Source organism: Thermobia domestica, chromosome 11, assembly GCF_964235325.1.
Source record: "Thermobia domestica chromosome 11, izTheDome1.hap1.1, whole genome shotgun sequence".
Taxonomy (NCBI): domain Eukaryota; kingdom Metazoa; phylum Arthropoda; class Insecta; order Zygentoma; family Lepismatidae; genus Thermobia; species Thermobia domestica.
Window position 1 is genome coordinate 103,148,174 of NC_137464.1, and position 17,289 is coordinate 103,165,462.

At 30.4% G+C, this 17,289-nt stretch overlaps 1 protein-coding gene and 1 long non-coding RNA gene across 33 annotated transcripts in view; one reads left to right on the plus strand and one right to left on the minus strand.

Annotated features, from left to right (window-relative positions):
- LOC145664324 (uncharacterized) overlaps window positions 1–17,289 on the minus strand; it is a 1,583,153-nt gene that overhangs the window by 923,313 nt on the left and 642,551 nt on the right. For 3 of the 32 annotated variants that reach the window (XM_081730928.1, XM_081730914.1, XM_081730918.1), the window contains exon 1: window positions 15,747–15,905. The exons of 25 other annotated variants lie outside the window; for them this stretch is intronic. The gene's annotated coding sequence lies outside the window, so the exon portion shown is untranslated. Of the gene's footprint in view, window positions 1–11,038; window positions 11,615–15,746; window positions 15,906–17,289 lie in introns of those variants that run through there. 4 more of the 32 variants (XM_081730916.1, XM_081730921.1, XM_081730913.1 and 1 more) reach the window with 4 other exon arrangements.
- Window positions 14,495–17,289, plus strand: part of LOC145664338 (uncharacterized) — a 117,522-nt gene continuing 114,727 nt past the window's right edge. The window contains exon 1 of the long non-coding RNA XR_014127388.1: window positions 14,495–14,587. This is a non-coding gene — a long non-coding RNA (uncharacterized LOC145664338). The remainder of the gene's footprint in view (window positions 14,588–17,289) is intronic.

Sequence of the window (17,289 nt, forward strand, 5' to 3'; positions counted from 1 at the left end):
TTACAGTGATGGATATAACTGAGCCAGTTGAAAAAAAAAGACAATTGATGCGTAGATATATAAATGAGAAAAAAGAAAGATCAAAAATTACTAAAGTTCAAGGTGAAGAATATGTTACAAAGGTAACGTAATTCCATCAAAATGGCTAATGGGTGTTGTATAAATAGACCTTATGAACAATTTAAACTTCAAGACCAGTGTAACTTATTTGACTCATTCTACAGTGGGCAAAACAAGGCACTTCAATGCGTACCTATCAGCTTGTATGACTCTGTCTGCTAATAACAACAGTCTTAACAACCAGAAAAAAACTCATCTCAAACCTTGGTCTTATTCCATTAAGCAGTGTGGCATTCAAGTTAATGTGTCAAGAGTTTTTACTCACAATTTCTCAGCTATCTGTTAAAATGATTCATATTATTCAGTCGAAGTCCTTAAGTGGAGTATGGGTTTACACGTCTTAAGACAGACATATTTGATTGTTGTCTGTTCTTTTTCTCCCACATACTTATTTTTGCCAAAAAGTTAATTTTGCAGTCATACAACCAAGATATTTTATACTTTTTGAGTGTACACTACGTGAATATTTTAAATTTTAGAACACACATTATTGTAAACCTAACTCTTGATTTAAAACGGGCACATAACACACTTATTTTATTTAACTGCCTAATTAAAACTACAATTTTTTGAGATCGGGTAATATTCTTAAAGCAAATTATGCCAGAAATTAACACTGAGTTAAACTAATCTTGGTAGTCGGTGGAAACATCGAGTTTGATTTCAGTTTGGATCTCAGTAAAATATTTTTTAAAAAAAGGTATTATAATTAATAATTCATTTTAAATTACATTTATTGAGGCGTATTTTTCTGAAACATAATCAATTAACATAATAGTTTCAGTAAAATAAATATATTCCTGTAAGTGACAAACCGAAAAAAAGAAGATATTTATATTCATAGCACAGAAAGTTTTAAAAATAAATTAAGAGTTGGTTTATTTTAAAACCGCAAAAATTCAACTTTAAAAAAAAAACTTGAATAATATCCCAGAATAAATATATTTCTTCAACAAACCAAATTGGCGCTAATCATTCTAATCATTTTGAAAATCTTTGATTGCAATAGCAGCTTTTGAAGAATCATTTCTAAATGTATTATCATTTCTTGAACAAGTTACTAAAGATTATGGGAAATGGTTGCATAAGAAAGTAACGTAAACAATGTGAGTGTCTATAGCAAAATCTATTGAGTCACTTTGGATATTCAGCTCAAGTAATAAATGAAAATTCATCTATTTTTAATTTTAAAAAGAAACACACATAATAAATTGTACTTCAGAATTACCGAGGCACTACATCAGGATACAAAGATGCTCAAAACATTTCGCAAACATTGGATATGCTATTCTTAACTGATATCAAACAGAAGGTAGACAATAGAAGTGTTTTACAAAATGTCTTTAACTTAGATCATGCACACAAGATAGACACCCAAGTAAATTTTAGTCTAAATGCATATCTGATTACATTTTGTGTTTATATGTACTCACTTATGTCAAATTGTGTTAATATTCAACTTAGTTCATTAGCATTTGAAATATTTAAATGTATGAAATTGTTACTTAATACTAAACATCTGAAATTATTGTAATTCACTAATAATCAATGCTTACATGACAAAAAATAACGGTTATTAGCTTTGATAGAATCATGACTTAATTGACTCCTTTATAAATTTCTTAATAGCGATATTGCTATAAGAAAAGCCGTAATTAATGTCAAATTGCAGATTAAATAACTACTTTATATGGACGTCGAAGACTTCACTAATCATACGTAGGTTAATGGAATACCTGTTACTAATAATAATTGGATGTTTCCAAATTGAAATAAAAAGTTAAACTGTAAAAATACGCTAAAACATAAAAGCTTCATATATATACGCTCTAGTGTTGATTTCTAGTACATAACAAAATATTGTTAAAATTTAGTTAATTGATTAGTTATTGAAGTTATTAAAATCACATATAAGTCGTAAATCAATGATATCTTAAACTTACTCATTCGAGAAAAACCTCTCAATTGAAAACACATTTTTATAAATAATTAAGAACCAAAAAGTATAACAATTTTACTATTTGCTAATTTCATGTTTACTTGTGTTTTCATTTGAAATGTGTCTTCAAAGTATTTTAATATAAATGACCATTAGACCAACTAAGGTATAACAAGACCCATTCTATTTAAAATTCACTATCGTAAATTTTAAAAACTGTGCAGTACGCGGAAAACAGAAGTAAAAGCTTAAGTAAGATATTTTTGTGAAGTTGATAGAATAATAACAGCATCATATGAACAGAATGGCAATACTTTGAATGGCAGAAAGTATTGAATATGTGTATCTTAGCTACATTGACTAGTCATAATCTATTCAAGGTATGTAGATAATATGGATAAATTACATTTTAATCTTACTCTTCCGTCGTAAAGTATGTCCAGAAATATTAATATAATTATTGGTATAATTAATAGTTGCTTGTATTTAGTAATTTAACTATATATCTATTTATCTATGCTTATTTGTGCTCTCTCTTGAAATTTGTCTTCCGAGTAATTTAATATAAAAATCCGTTACACTAAATAAGGTTTAAACAACAATAGTACTTTACTACCTGGAAAAAAGTGTAATAGTTCTTGAGTAATTTAGAAAAAATAGCAATTAATAGTTTAATAATAATAATAATAATAATAATAATAATAATATTTTCCCATTAATAGTAATTTAATTCTATAAATATGATTAAGTTTTATTTCAGAAAAGTTAGTGCTGAAATGTAATTATGTAGTCTACAGATTTTAGATTGATTATACGTAGGTGAGTAAGAAAAATAGTACCTTGCATTCAATAATTCAGTTACGTAATTCCCTGTACGTCTAATTGCTCCAGATTACAATCACGATTATGATGCTTAATAGAACGTGCATCCCCAAAATTAGTTTCACTAGTGAGAGCACAATATAGTATGCGGATAAACGTTGCATAAGATGTCTATCTTCTGCATATGTATAAAATAAAAATATATATTCATTCTCTAAGTAGTGAATATTTAATATGGAGGGATTTATTAATATGATGTGCGACAAAATAATAATATAATAAAATTGGAAGTTATTTATCACATGACGATTACTATGCAAAATATGCTAAATTAATAATGCAGTATTCATTAATAGAATTGTATTTTAAAAATGTGTTTTAAGTACATGAATACAATTGCAGCAGTAATCACAATATTCAATATATATATATATATATATATATATATATATATATATATATATATATATATATATATATATATATATATATATATATATAAAGCTGTAATTATAAGGAAGTAATCTGAGTCCTTATTTTGTCGACCACGATTTATTTTTTTATATCTTGAAGGATATGAAAAGTAAATAAGGGATATGATGAAGTATGAACGTAGAAGGGTAAGGAGTAATCCCAGAAAGTCTGTACACTTGGTGTTTTCTACATAAGACGGAGTTCAATTATGAATTAATGGTATTCCATTATAAAAAGAGTTATAGAAAATGTTTCTTATAAATTCGTAAACTGTGTTAAGTAGCTACATTACTATATTTTCGGTCATGCGCGAGATATACTTTTTAAGAGGTTAATATGAACCGGAAGGACTGTATTCCTTATGAATAGATATCAGTACATGGAATGTTTTGAATAAGATAGATCAACGGTGTCTTAACAGAATAAATATTTTTTCCACTCTTAGTTTTCAGCAATACGATAACACTAAACATTATTATTCGAGTATGGGTCCTTGTGTTTGTTTCAGACTCTATACCTAAAAATGTTCTTTGAATACTTTAGAATCATGTTAAAAACAATTTTTGTGATTTCAAGTTTAAGATAAATTAAAATGAGGCAAAATGTGGAGCTCTGTATATTATATGAATGTGCAAGATTTTATTTCTTATATTCTAAAAATTAATATATAATGGAATTCTGATAAACAAACTCCTTCATTACGTAAAAATATTAAAAGTATGAATTTTTTTTACATTTAACATAATAATACATGTTAGGATGGAGAAATCTTGAAGATACGAGATAAATTTTCAAGTTCCACATTTACACGTTTAAAATACAATTAGCAATGTTATTAACATTTATTCCTGAGAACCGACTAATTGATACTCAATCTATTAACTTGAACATTATTCTTAAAGTTATAATTTACATTTTGAAAATAAAAACATGCATTGAATTTGGTTCTATTGATTGTATATTCCACGTAGTATATGATATAGTATAGTATAGTATATGGTTAAGTTCCATCAGGCGATAACACTAAATTTTATGTTCAGTATAAGGACTTGATGAATAGAATTAAATAGACTAAAAAATTGTTATATGAAATACCTTCCTTGATATTAAATCTTTGACTAAAGTACACAAAAAGGAGCGTTATTTCTCAACAATTCAGTTTACGATATTATAAAAAAGTAAATATGTCTTTCGCGGCTTATGTATTTCTCATTAAAGCCTGTTACACAATATAGAGAAAATGAAAATGATCATGCTTCATCGAAATTAAAAACAAATTTCTTATTGCATAAAAAGATCCAATATATTTCAATCAAAAATTTTATTGAATGACTTATATCTGGGGAACTACATACAGTGTAGCCAAACCCAAGCTATCAGATAACTCAGTATGATATGCTTATTCCGTAGAAAATATGAAAACTCGATTTAGGGGCCATTTAAAATTTTTTTGTCCCCTGATTCAAGATCTAATATATATCAATCAAAATATTTTTGTACATCATATATCTGGAAGACTATATATATTGTAGCCAAACCAAAACTGTCACTTAACTCCGTAGAAAATAAGAGAACACGATTTAGAGGCCATTTAAAATTTTTTTGCCCATGCCTCGAAAACTAATTATTGACTAAGACGGTAATCTTTTGATTCATTTTTTTATCATTCCTAAAATTCTTGGTCAAGATCGCAATCTTTTGATTTATTTTTTGGACCATTCCTAAAATTTTTGTTTTATTTCTTACATTGACAATCAATTTTAAATATATTAAGAGTGCAATTAAGGTAAGAATTTTCTGGCTACTATTTTTTTATCTTTTTATAATTTTATATGAACTTGCTTTTTGGAATAATATTAGCATTAATAGTAGTAGTAGTAGTAGTAATAATAATAATGATTAATTAGTATATTCTCAAGGTAAATAAATAAAAATAATAAGCAATACTAGTTTGTTTCATAAAGTACAATCATGCAAGTCACTCATCAGGTGCTCTACAAACAAGTCCTCATATTGCAGTACTCTCTATCACAATATCTCCATGCATCTCCATGTCCAACATAAAAAAAGAAATGAAGAAAATGCTCTGGTTATATATGTAAAATGAGGTAATCAAAATCAGTGATTTTTAAATTTAAGAGTTATATATCTTATTTAAATTTAAATTTCAAAGTGCTACAAATAACAAAGGGCTATGAAGGCAAGATGCCACATATGGTCAGCACATTGATCAATATCGCTATTGTTTAAACTTTTCTTGACCGTAGTTCACTTCCTCTTAATTCAAATAATCTCCCACTTTACTCCTGAAGATGGTTCAATACCGCATTGCCTATGTTTCATAGGAAATGGAACACAGGACCACTCCATTGAATATTTATATTTTCAGAGTAAAAAAAGAAAAACATTCTTAAAACAACATTCTTAACAAAATGTAATGCGATGAGACTTTGTGGAATTTTCTCCATATCATCTTACTAATAAAATCTGTTACATAGATGAGTACACCGTCTGATACTTTTGTTATTAAGTGAGCTAAGGACATTATCGCAGTGACACTATCGAAATGTACTTATGAATACACTAGCCATATTATTTAAGGGAGAATTGTTTTATTTGAATATTACTCATGTAAGTAATATCACATTGCACAGCACATTGTTGCCTGGAATTTCGTATATTATGTAATGTATTGATTCTTTGTACATCATTTTGTATATTTCGGTTAACTTTTTATCTATGACAGGTTGAGGATATTTCTTTTAATGTTTTGCATGTCTAATTTATTTTATGTTCTTTTGTTTGTCATTTAATTTACATTTTTATATTATGTATGTCCGTTTATAAATTTCTTTTTTGTTAAATTCTAAATGTAAAATAATTAGGCAAAAATTATAATATGTTAAAACATATTGTTAAAAATAAATATTTCAAACATATTCAAAAACAAGTTAAAAATCAAGTTTCGAAGCAAAATTGGGTTAGAGCCAAAGTAATATTATTAGTACTCTTAAATGTCTTACTAAGAACTCATTGGGGTGACTTGAGGCTCAAATCATCCCCTAGTCTTTAATTTTGAACATTGACGGACTTTCATATACTGGTTAAATTTTTTGCAACATGATCAATTCCCCACTATTAGCCCTAATCAAATATGTTAACCTCTCGCTAAATTTTGTAGAATGTGTGCTATATTCATTCCCACTTGTTTTGTTAAAATAGGCTGTATTCATGCTCTCGAACAGTTGTTTTTATTGTGTAAAACGTTCAACGTTTAGTTGAGTGCAAAACCCTTCTTAGTCGAGAATTCGAGGAGAAGCTTTAATTGAAGCAATGTAAAATGCTATTTCATATAAATAATTTAATTTATCGATTGCAGATGTTGAATTTTGTGTGTCTTTTGACCGTCAATATTCCCGGAGCATAGTCTTTCCGAAATGTATTAATATAAAATAATATTAAATCAAACCAACTCACTAAAAAACATTGAGAATACTAAACAATCTCAATATCATCACAGAAAATATTCATTACTTTATCTTCTCTCAATTAAGAGATACTCTCGTGACGGAATATCATCTTAACTTTATACAACGTTAGTGCGGTTTGAATTCAATGGATGATAAATTAATATATTCAAGTAAATGCCCATCTAATAAATTACACAATTCTCATGTATATGATATTCATAATTTCACTTATCTACGAATTCTAGCTATTAACTTATGTCTCTACTCAAGTTTCTGACATATTTAGTTTTGATATATTTCTTCCAATGAAAGATAAAAATGAACTGTGAAGGCCACTCTTTTGTCTTAATGGTCTTCCTAGTTATGTCCTGACAGAATGGCATAGAAAAAGTGTATGAAAAACTGGAGACTATGAAACTAAGATGGAGGAATACATTGATAATTATCATTAAGATATTGTTGTCCTCAAGCCTTCGTCTTGCTGTATGTTATTTCAAATTGAGCTATTTCAAGTTTTCTAATTCTTTATAGTATAACTTCTTTTAGTTTGTCCATCAACTAACAAGCATTTACACAAATGTTAATGCTGAAATCTAAATATGTTTAAAGCAATTGTTAGTAATAAACAGCAGAGCACAATAACGCTTCCTAGTGTCACTATCCATTTTGAAATAACGAAACTAAAATAACACAACCTAATTTGAAACGAAATACTGCATCTATATTTTACGATTATTGCTATAGAAACACACAATATTAATGCTCAATCTAAATATGGTTTTTGTATTTTTTTGAAATAATTAAATAGAAAGGATGGAGTCTTTAAGTTGCTATTAAGACGTCATAATAGTTTTCAATAAACAAATTAAATTGTCTGCACGCTAGCAACAACTATTGGCCTAAATCAATGTAATTAGCGACACCTATTCGGTTAACTTTGTACTACTAAAAATTCGAGTTAGTCACAGAGTCACGTATTTTTATATTATAAAGAGGAAAATACAAGGATTATACAATTTACGTCCTCCAAAAATCATTGAAAAAAAGAAAGACGTTCAGTTTTACGTCCCACGTTATGGCGGCTAAGCTAAAGGAAGTGATGATGATGGAAAATGAGTATAATGGTGGAACGAATATAATGAGAAGAAACGAGAAAACCCCGAGAAAGCTCACATACACGGTGTTTGTCAACCACAAAGATCACTTGACGCGAGATGAGATTAAACGAGGGACCCCATGCACCAGAGATGAACTCTCTACCACTTACCCACCGCGGATTCCATTCATAAAAAGAAGTGAGACAAGAAAACGAATAGGAAACATTGAAATTCAATAATTGCACTTTGGAGAAAACAGAAATTTCTATATATAATTTTCCTGAGACTTTATAATGCCTATATTTCTGAATCTTTGCTCCTTAATCATCTTCTAATGTTTCTCATGAAACATCAATTGTAGAAAGCAAAATATAGCTAGTTTCAATTTTTATTAAAGTAAAACATGGTAGCGAAATGATACAGAACTCATCTCTGGTGCAAGGAATCCGTAGTTCGATTCCGGCCGTTTGAGATTCCGGCCATTTGGGATTCCGGCCATTCCTAATCCCGTCCACAAAATTTATTGAGTTCCTGGGCTCCCAGTTCCTAGTGCACTATCGTTGCGCCAATCCGACCACAACCATTCAATTTCGATAATTATCTATTCCTTTTCGCATGAAGGGGAACACACTACTGTTTGTCTAAAGGTTAGAGTGTGCGCATTTGATATATGTAGTCATGGGTTCGATTTCTGGTTGGTGATCATTGAAGATATTATGATAATTCGGATTCTTACATTGTAGTTCCATATCTTATATATCGTCGATGTTGAACAGAAACATGAAACTTAGAGGTTAAGTGAAATATTTGAGCTTTTGAAATGTTATTTCAAAGTAGATTTTGAAGTTTCTTACTTGTGCACTTCATTTCTCGATCTTGTCGCAACATAAGTTAAAAGTAGAGTAAATTGACCGACTAATGTTTCCAGTAAGTTCAAAAACAATCACTACTATGACTTATACTACGAGACTGGTTTCATTAATATGATCAATTACAGTATTTTCGTTAATTATGAATATCATCGCTTGATATTTATTAACCAAGTGTGAGTGTACTAGTGATAAATTTATAAATAAATTTCAAACCATATCTAAGTAGATTAAACATTTAAATGGAATTAATTAGATGCATAAATTAATATGAATAATAAGAAATTTGAAGGCAATTTAATAAGAATTTTGATGTAATATTATCACTGCATAACTATAGCATGTGATAAGCTTAAAAAGAAAAAAAAACTTCGATAAGAATGAGAAAATACTCTATACATTTGGAAATGTTAATGCGGTTTTCCTGACAAGAAAAAAAAAAGCATACCGTTCTTGGTAACTAAGTTGATATTGATGTCTGACTGTATAACGTCGAAATTTGATAAGAAAACCATATCAATAATTACACCAGCTGAAGTACATATGCACATTGTTATCAATCTTCATTAGAGAAGAAAAGTAACATTTTGAAATTGCTCACTATGTTTGGATCCTTTATATTTTTTTATTTATACAAAGAAATCTCCAATATTTAGAACGCGATGAATTCTCTCGGAGAATCTCGTATTTGAGTTATATTTCCGTTAGATATTTTTTATAGTCCAAATGGTAGTTATTATTGAGCAAGATGGGCATTTTACGTTCGAAGTTAGTTGTGCTTGAGTCATTTTTCATTGTAAAGATGTGAAGAGCAAAAACATGTTGGCGAGGAAGCGTTTTTTTTTTTTCCTCTCTACCCAAATACTTTCAGACGGGACGGGTTCCATTGATTTGTGAAGAATGCTGCATGCAGAATAATAATCAATTCCAGTCATCTAGAGAGTTAAGAAAACAACCGAACTCTACGTCTATTCAAAGCTTTCCTATTTGCACTTCTGTACCACTTCATCTCCACCTACTACACAATCCCCCCTCCATTACCAACCACCCCCTTACACATTAAGATAAAATGTGTCGTATGGATTTTTTTTATTTGTACTCTTATACCTGCGCCCAATGAAATTCTTTGCGTAGTCACATGAGAGATTCCGAGAGATCTGATTTGTTCTGGATGGGAGTTAAGCAGTTTTTCCTCGTCGTTTTATATACACGCTACGTACCGTTTTCTGTTTTCTTATTTTTTTCAACCCCACTTCACCCTACCTTACCCCTGTTAGCCAGACCTTCCGAAAGAATGACATTAAGGGTTGACAAAGGTATCGTGGGAGAGGGTTAGAGGGGAAAAAGGATTTTGTGGTGCTGGTGGTGTAGGAAAAGACGCGCGGGATGAGACGGGAGAAAGGGGCAAATTTAGAAAAAAGTGAGGGTCGATACTTCCTACTTTTTTTCTCTCTCTATACCTCCACTTTTTACCATCAGGGACGTCCACTTGGGATTCTCAGTGCGTGCAAGATTCTTATTGGATTAACGCACCAATGCGTATGCACGTTTTTTTATCTTTCTTCTTCCAAACCCCTACCTTCTACCTCTCGCTCCTCAACGTGAAACATTCCAATATTTTCTTCGTTCCTCCCAAAAAGAAACCAGTCATTAGTAATCGCTTTGTTATTCAAAACCGTTTTGCAATTGGCCGAATATGTATGTATATATAGAGAGACAGAGATGTTACGTAATTCAATATTTACCTCTATCAAAGAAGAAACGACCAACTTGAGACTAGACACACACATTTAGATATAGCTATGTATGTGAATGCCTTTGGATACCTGCTAAGTTAAGTATGCATATGATGGTGAGATGGAAGTAAATTGAACAAGAGGTGGATTTTAATATAGAAAATTAATATCAGCAACATCAAACAGGAATTTGAAATTGAAATTAAGAATATTAGCCTGATCAGTAACAAATAAATAATTAATAATGTAATATGAAAGGTGTAATGATAAAAAAATAAAATAAAGATATGTATAATGAAATTAACGAATTATTACTTATTCCCGTATTCTCAGACATTTTTTCTTAGCCTACAATATCTGCCTTGTTTAAAATAATACTTATCATATTATAATTAAGTTGAACTAGAAACATTTATAAATAAAGGAAATAAAAATTTTATTATTAACATTAAGATGGAGATTTGTTATTTAAATGTAATATAGGACAAAGGTGAAACAAAATGTTCCTTACCTTGAAACCAAATGTTACAAAACGGAAAAGCCTAATGTTATGTAATGGTGTATTACAAAATCACCGTGGAATCACTGACAGCTTGTATTGCGGGCCCGTATCGACTGGCTTAAACTCGACAACACGACCCTTGTTCATTCCAGAGACCGATGATGTCATGATGCAGTCCACTGCGCTCGCCTATTGTACTGCAACTGATTGGCAACGATCAAGATTTTATCACCATTGATGTTCATGCCCTTTTAAACTCACAAGAGTACTGTGTGTATACACACATATGTATACATAGATATATACACACAGATACCAATGTTATGTATACACCTGGTCACCCGCGCGATGTCACATTACGACTCGGTGTCGATCAGTTTGAATTCCGTTTATGTATTTTCATTTCATATTTCATGCCAATTACAGTTCAGAGAGCCCCCCCTTCAAACACAGACCCCCTCTACCTCCCCTTTCCCTGCCTCCCAATTTACGTTAACCAATCTCAACCAGTAAATTTAGTTGCAGCTCCTGTATTTAATCAATGTTTCCAAGTTCCGATTTCGTTATTTTCTACTCCCCTTCCCCCTCCGCCCTCTAATTCATTCCACTACTTTTTTTTTTTTAATTCTCTGTCGTCATTGGAAAAATTGACCTACATGTGTAGTTCTCGTCGGCAGATTATCAATATCATGGGTTTTTCATTTTTATTTATTTTCTTTTTTTTTGTTAAAATTTATTTTTCTCTTCCCTTTCTCTCTTTCTCTCATTTTGTCTGTTTATTTCAATTAATTTTTCACAACAATGACGTCGAATTAGAGAAGAGTTCATAGTATTAAAATCGCTATATCACGATTAAATAAAGCTTCTCACATTTGTGCGAGACAAAAAAAACACTTTTTTTTTTTAAAAAAAAAAAGTTCTTGTTATAGGGAATATAGACAATGCTACTTAAATCATAAACGCATTTATTTTAAACGCTTTCAGTTGCACAAAAAGCTTATTTTCGAATGACAATAAGGTTAACTAATTTTCTTTTTTCTTTTATCTTCAGAGAGAACAATGTATTACGTTACAATCTAGTGATATTTTTCCGTTTCGTTCTACGAAAGTTAGTTATCACTTTCTGTAAATTAAGTAACCAGAATTTTAAGTCAGGTTTGTCCGTGTTTGAGAAAAAAATACTATACTTATTTTAAAGTCTTGGTTATTACTGAACTGCTAAAACATCACTTTCATGGGCGCCCAAAGGAATATTTTTAGGGGTACCCATCTCCCTGGTCGCTATATTCCGTTTGTATATTTTTATATGTATTAAGAAAATCTTAAGTAGTTTTCGTAAGGAAAGGGGGCCTGAAATCCCTGCTCCCCCTTTCGGGTAACCATGATCACTTTCCTTCTGTAGAATAAAATACATTAGTGCTATAATGGGCACATAATAGAAAATAAGGTTCAAAGTAAGACACGTATGAGATATTAGTCTTCAAATATAATGATATTGAACGGATCAAAAATATTTCAATTAACGGTGTAACCAGCAAGTTTGCTCTTGGCGGGGGGGAGGTATGAATTTCTTCGGTGGACCGGTCTTTTTACATACTAAGGGAAAAGCAAAAGACTTGTTTCGATTTCCCTTTGGGAGGGGAGGAAATCGTCTGGAGAACCGGGATTCCTTCCCCTCTAACTTTAACCTGTAAAAATATTCTTGGAAACCATACCTCAATTCACAAATCTTAAATGACTGGTACATTATTTTGCAATTAACTGAAAATCCTCTTCTTCAAATGGGAGGAGGGGTTGGTGGCTCAGATACGTGCTATTCCTAGTTCGATCCCCGGCCAACTAAGTTTGTGGTGTACAACACAATGTAAGAGGTTTTTCTCGGGATTATCCCATTTCCTTCCACATTCTCATTCCTCCAACTCGTCCATAATCATTCATTTGTTATAGTCATTCGTCTCCCTTAGCCTAAAGATCATAATCGTGGGACGTTACACTGAATGATTTCAATTCATTTTTCTCCCTTCTTTACTCGGAAATAATAAGTTTCTGGACAAAATTTCAAAGGTATATTCGGATTAGTTTTATAAATTGAGAGGGATATTATAGAAATAGTCCCCTTCATTTTCCTCTGAGGTGCGGAATTTTTGAAAAACTGAGGCACTGTCTATTTATTTTGTATATGGAAGTTTGCCTTCTTAAGTTGAAGAGAGAGAGAAAGAGAGAGATACTCAACTATTGACCTAACTTTTGAACCCTCTCTCCACTATACGATTCAAATTTTAATCAAAGTGACATATTAAGAGATCAGTCCGTGATAGGTACTTATATTAAAAACGTTATTTCGAACGATTGACTCGCCTGATTGATAGATAGATATAGATATAGATAGATAGATAGATTGATAGATAGATATAAATATATAGATAGATTTGTTTTATTCCAATACTTATTTTTAAACATCGTCCAAAGACAGAACTAACATTGAGAAAGATTTGATCATTGAGTAATATTCTATATGATGATATGTAATTGTCCAAAAGTAAAGATATAAAATAAACTAATACCAAACCTCGTTACAGTAAAGGGCTAAAGAATGGTAAAAGGGTAACGGTAGAGGAGTAAAGGGATATTAGTTTGATAGTAGTAGTTAATTTCCTTTTTGAATGTGCATATGTTTCTCGTAAGTTAAAGTCTCCTACGATATCAGCTGTGGGAAGGGATGTTATACATTTATAAACGAGAAAATAACGAAAAGGTGAAACAATTAGGCACTTTAAACTTATGGACAAGAGAAGTAATGGGATAAACGAAATACATTTCATTGTCATTTAAAAAAAATCGGATCAGTTTAAGTTTAATTCTGAAATAACAAATTAACTTTATAATGAAGAAAACGCACATGTTTCAAGTTAAAAAAAAATATATATATATCAAGAAAAGGCTTCCAGACACTTTGGACATATGAACAGAAATGTAGAGGATATATTAATCTTACATGTCTAGGACCTGTTTCTTTTGAATGACGTGTACAAAGGGAAGAAGTAGCGGATGATTTTGAATTATGAAATAGCCGTACAATATCTAACGAAAGAAGAAAAAAAGAGAATAAGATGAAAAGGAGACTCGAGATATAGATGAAGAAAGAGGAACGAAAAGAAAAATAAGAAAGGAGAAAAACTATTTTGCTAGAATTAGACTTCTTTTCTCAGCGTAATGTTACAACAACCGTACTGCATACAACGAAAACTAAGCACCCTATGCTCTCTATATAAGAGAACTGTACGATAGAAAAGAAAAAACTCGTAAATCACGTGTTTTCTTTTGTGTGTTTAACTGGAGATTCCAGTTGCACGTAACTAATGTCGCCTCAATCTGGAAAAATAGCTGCTGGAGCAATCCAGTTTTCCAGCTAGTTTTCTCTCTCCCCCCCCAAAAAACCACCACTTATTACTGGCGTCCATGGGAGCCTTTTCCAGTTCTTACAGCTGGAGGCTCACCCCACCTGGACTCCAGTCACACCAACCCACACGAGATTTCATGAGGATGGCAGTTAACAAGGTAGGAGAAGCCTTTCATTATCGATGTATTGAAATAAAATCGTCCCGGAGACAGGACATATATTTTTTACTTTACTTGAGACACTTTTTTTAAAAAAATAATATGACACCATGATATTGGGAAAACATTGTCATATATATACCTCTCTATAATACTTTGAATACATACACAACGTATCTAAGAAACATATTCTACGTACATGTTCTAAGAACTAATTCAACTGTTCTCTATTCCTGTATTTTAAAATACGTGAATCTTCATCTATACAACGCATATCAAACAAAATTATATGTTGTTTGAACTTCAAATTTACTTTAATATTACAGGAAAATGAAGACCGAAACTATATTAAATTACACTAATCGCTATTTCTATCTTTTGGAATAACTATTGCTTTAGAAACATTATTGAATCATTGAAGTTCATATGATTGATTGAATTTTAATATCATTGAACCATTGAGGTCCATGTAATTGATACAATTTTAACATTTCCTTTCTTTTTGCACTAAGGCTATTATGAAATCATACCTACTGCTTAACCTTTGACATGAAGGACTACTTACATTTTTTATCCAAAAATAGCACACCCACTGAGATCGAAATAAGGACCACTGAGAGTCCATAAAATCAACGAAAGTGATAAAAGATATTATAGTTTATATTTTACATATCAATTTCAAATTGTAAATTATATATATATATATATATATATATATATATATATATATATAGAGAGAGAGAGAGAGAGAGAGAGAGAGAGAAATATAGATATAGATACAGATACAATTCGTTAGGCAATTGGTCTTCCCAAGCGATTTCGTAATATATTGATTTGCTTCTCATTCTTATGTATTTAATAATGCAAAATATTTAGTTGAAGTTGTAGTTTCCCATGCTAACATACTATTTTAAGTAAGAAGCTTACTATATATAACATTCAGTACTAATATGACAAAAATTTTTACAAAAAAAATGTTGAATGATTACTAGCATTGTTAACTTATCATTATGTGTTACTTTTCAACATTAGTAGCAAATTTTATAACTATATACGTAGTCAGAGATTAATAACATTTAGTATTAGATATTTTACTTTTCTAAAATTTCATATATCTACCTTCTATCTATAATTATTAGATTTACATTAGACAGCTTACCATTTTTACATCCTTACTAGTCGTAAATATTCTGTAATTCATTTGATTAACTCGGAAAAAATAAAGTAAGTCAACTGAATATATACGAGACGCTATGGCAAACGTAAGCGTTAAGGAAGCACCACCGGGAAGACTAACGTAGCGCGTACATCTGGAATAAGAGTACTTCTAGCCTCCAGTACAGGTTTTGTGTAGCAGCACTGGGTAAGGTGGCAGCTGTCTTTCGTATGTTTTAAGAATTAAATATTGTAGTCTACAACAATGAGCACCGTTTCATATCTCATGAGATAAAAAATACCAATATTAATGGTATAAATTAGAGTAAGTAATTAGAGTTTTAACAAATTGATATTAATAATGTTTATTTCATTTTCAATATCCCAGAAATTTTTTTTGCATACCAGGGTTAATTGATTCCAACAAACGTTTGTGCTAAGCAAAACTACGTTGTTCTAGATCTGATTACAATGTGGTTTAATTAAATTTGCTCATTACAAAAATATAAGATAACAAACAAGTTTGAAAAATAACAAATATTTATTGTTATAAACTAAACAATACAGAAAATTCTTCTAAATATATAGATGTTGTAAAAGAAAAATATGTACATATTTCTTCAATTATAAACAAAAAATGAAACCTTTCAGTTTCACGTCGCAATTAGGTAACTTATAGGCTAAATTACATTGATGATCAATAAAAAAAGATGGTTAGGAAAAGAATTGACGGAATGTGAATATAGGAGGAAACTTGATAACCTCGAGAAAACTTACAGACACTATATTGTCCACCAAAAACTCAGATAAGATGGGATCGAATCAAGAATCTCAAACACGCCAGAGGTAAACGCCGTAACATAGATGACTGTGCCCCATTGTTTAATTGTAGTTAAAATCTTCATATCACAAGCCAGCACTAGACTCGATTTATATGGCATTTTTATCTTAGTTTTTCTACGTGCTATTTGCTGTTTTTTGGTAAAAAATTTAATTTAAAAATTATTAGCAATTTATAAATATATGTAATAACAAAAGTTGTGTTAATGAAAACATTCGTTGTTCAAAATTTAATTACGTAAAGTACTTCCGTGTGTAGAGTTTATAGTTACTGACTAATCAAATTTGTCTTTCCGTCACTAACGATACTGATAGAAATGTACTTATAAAATTCTCGAAATTATAAAATATGTTTCACTGATAATTATTACAAAATGTGCGCTTTCTTAAATTCGGATAATTAAAGTACTTTTCTTGAGCACATGGTCTCTAGGTCAATTCTCAGCAGAACTGCAGAATATTGTATTTTGACTAACTATTCTTATGAAGTTGTTGAATCACTTGAATTATAAAGAAGCTATTCATGATCTAAACAGGAAGAAAATGTGCTGTTTTGTTTAGATATAAAGAATTTACAATGTTTCTAGCTGTCAAATCAATATATTGATTATAGATTCATATCTTCTCCTCATTTTAATCTCAAAATAATACTATGTTAATATATTTCAAGGCTAGAGGGAAGAAGTTGTTAACTCCATTTTTGCGGT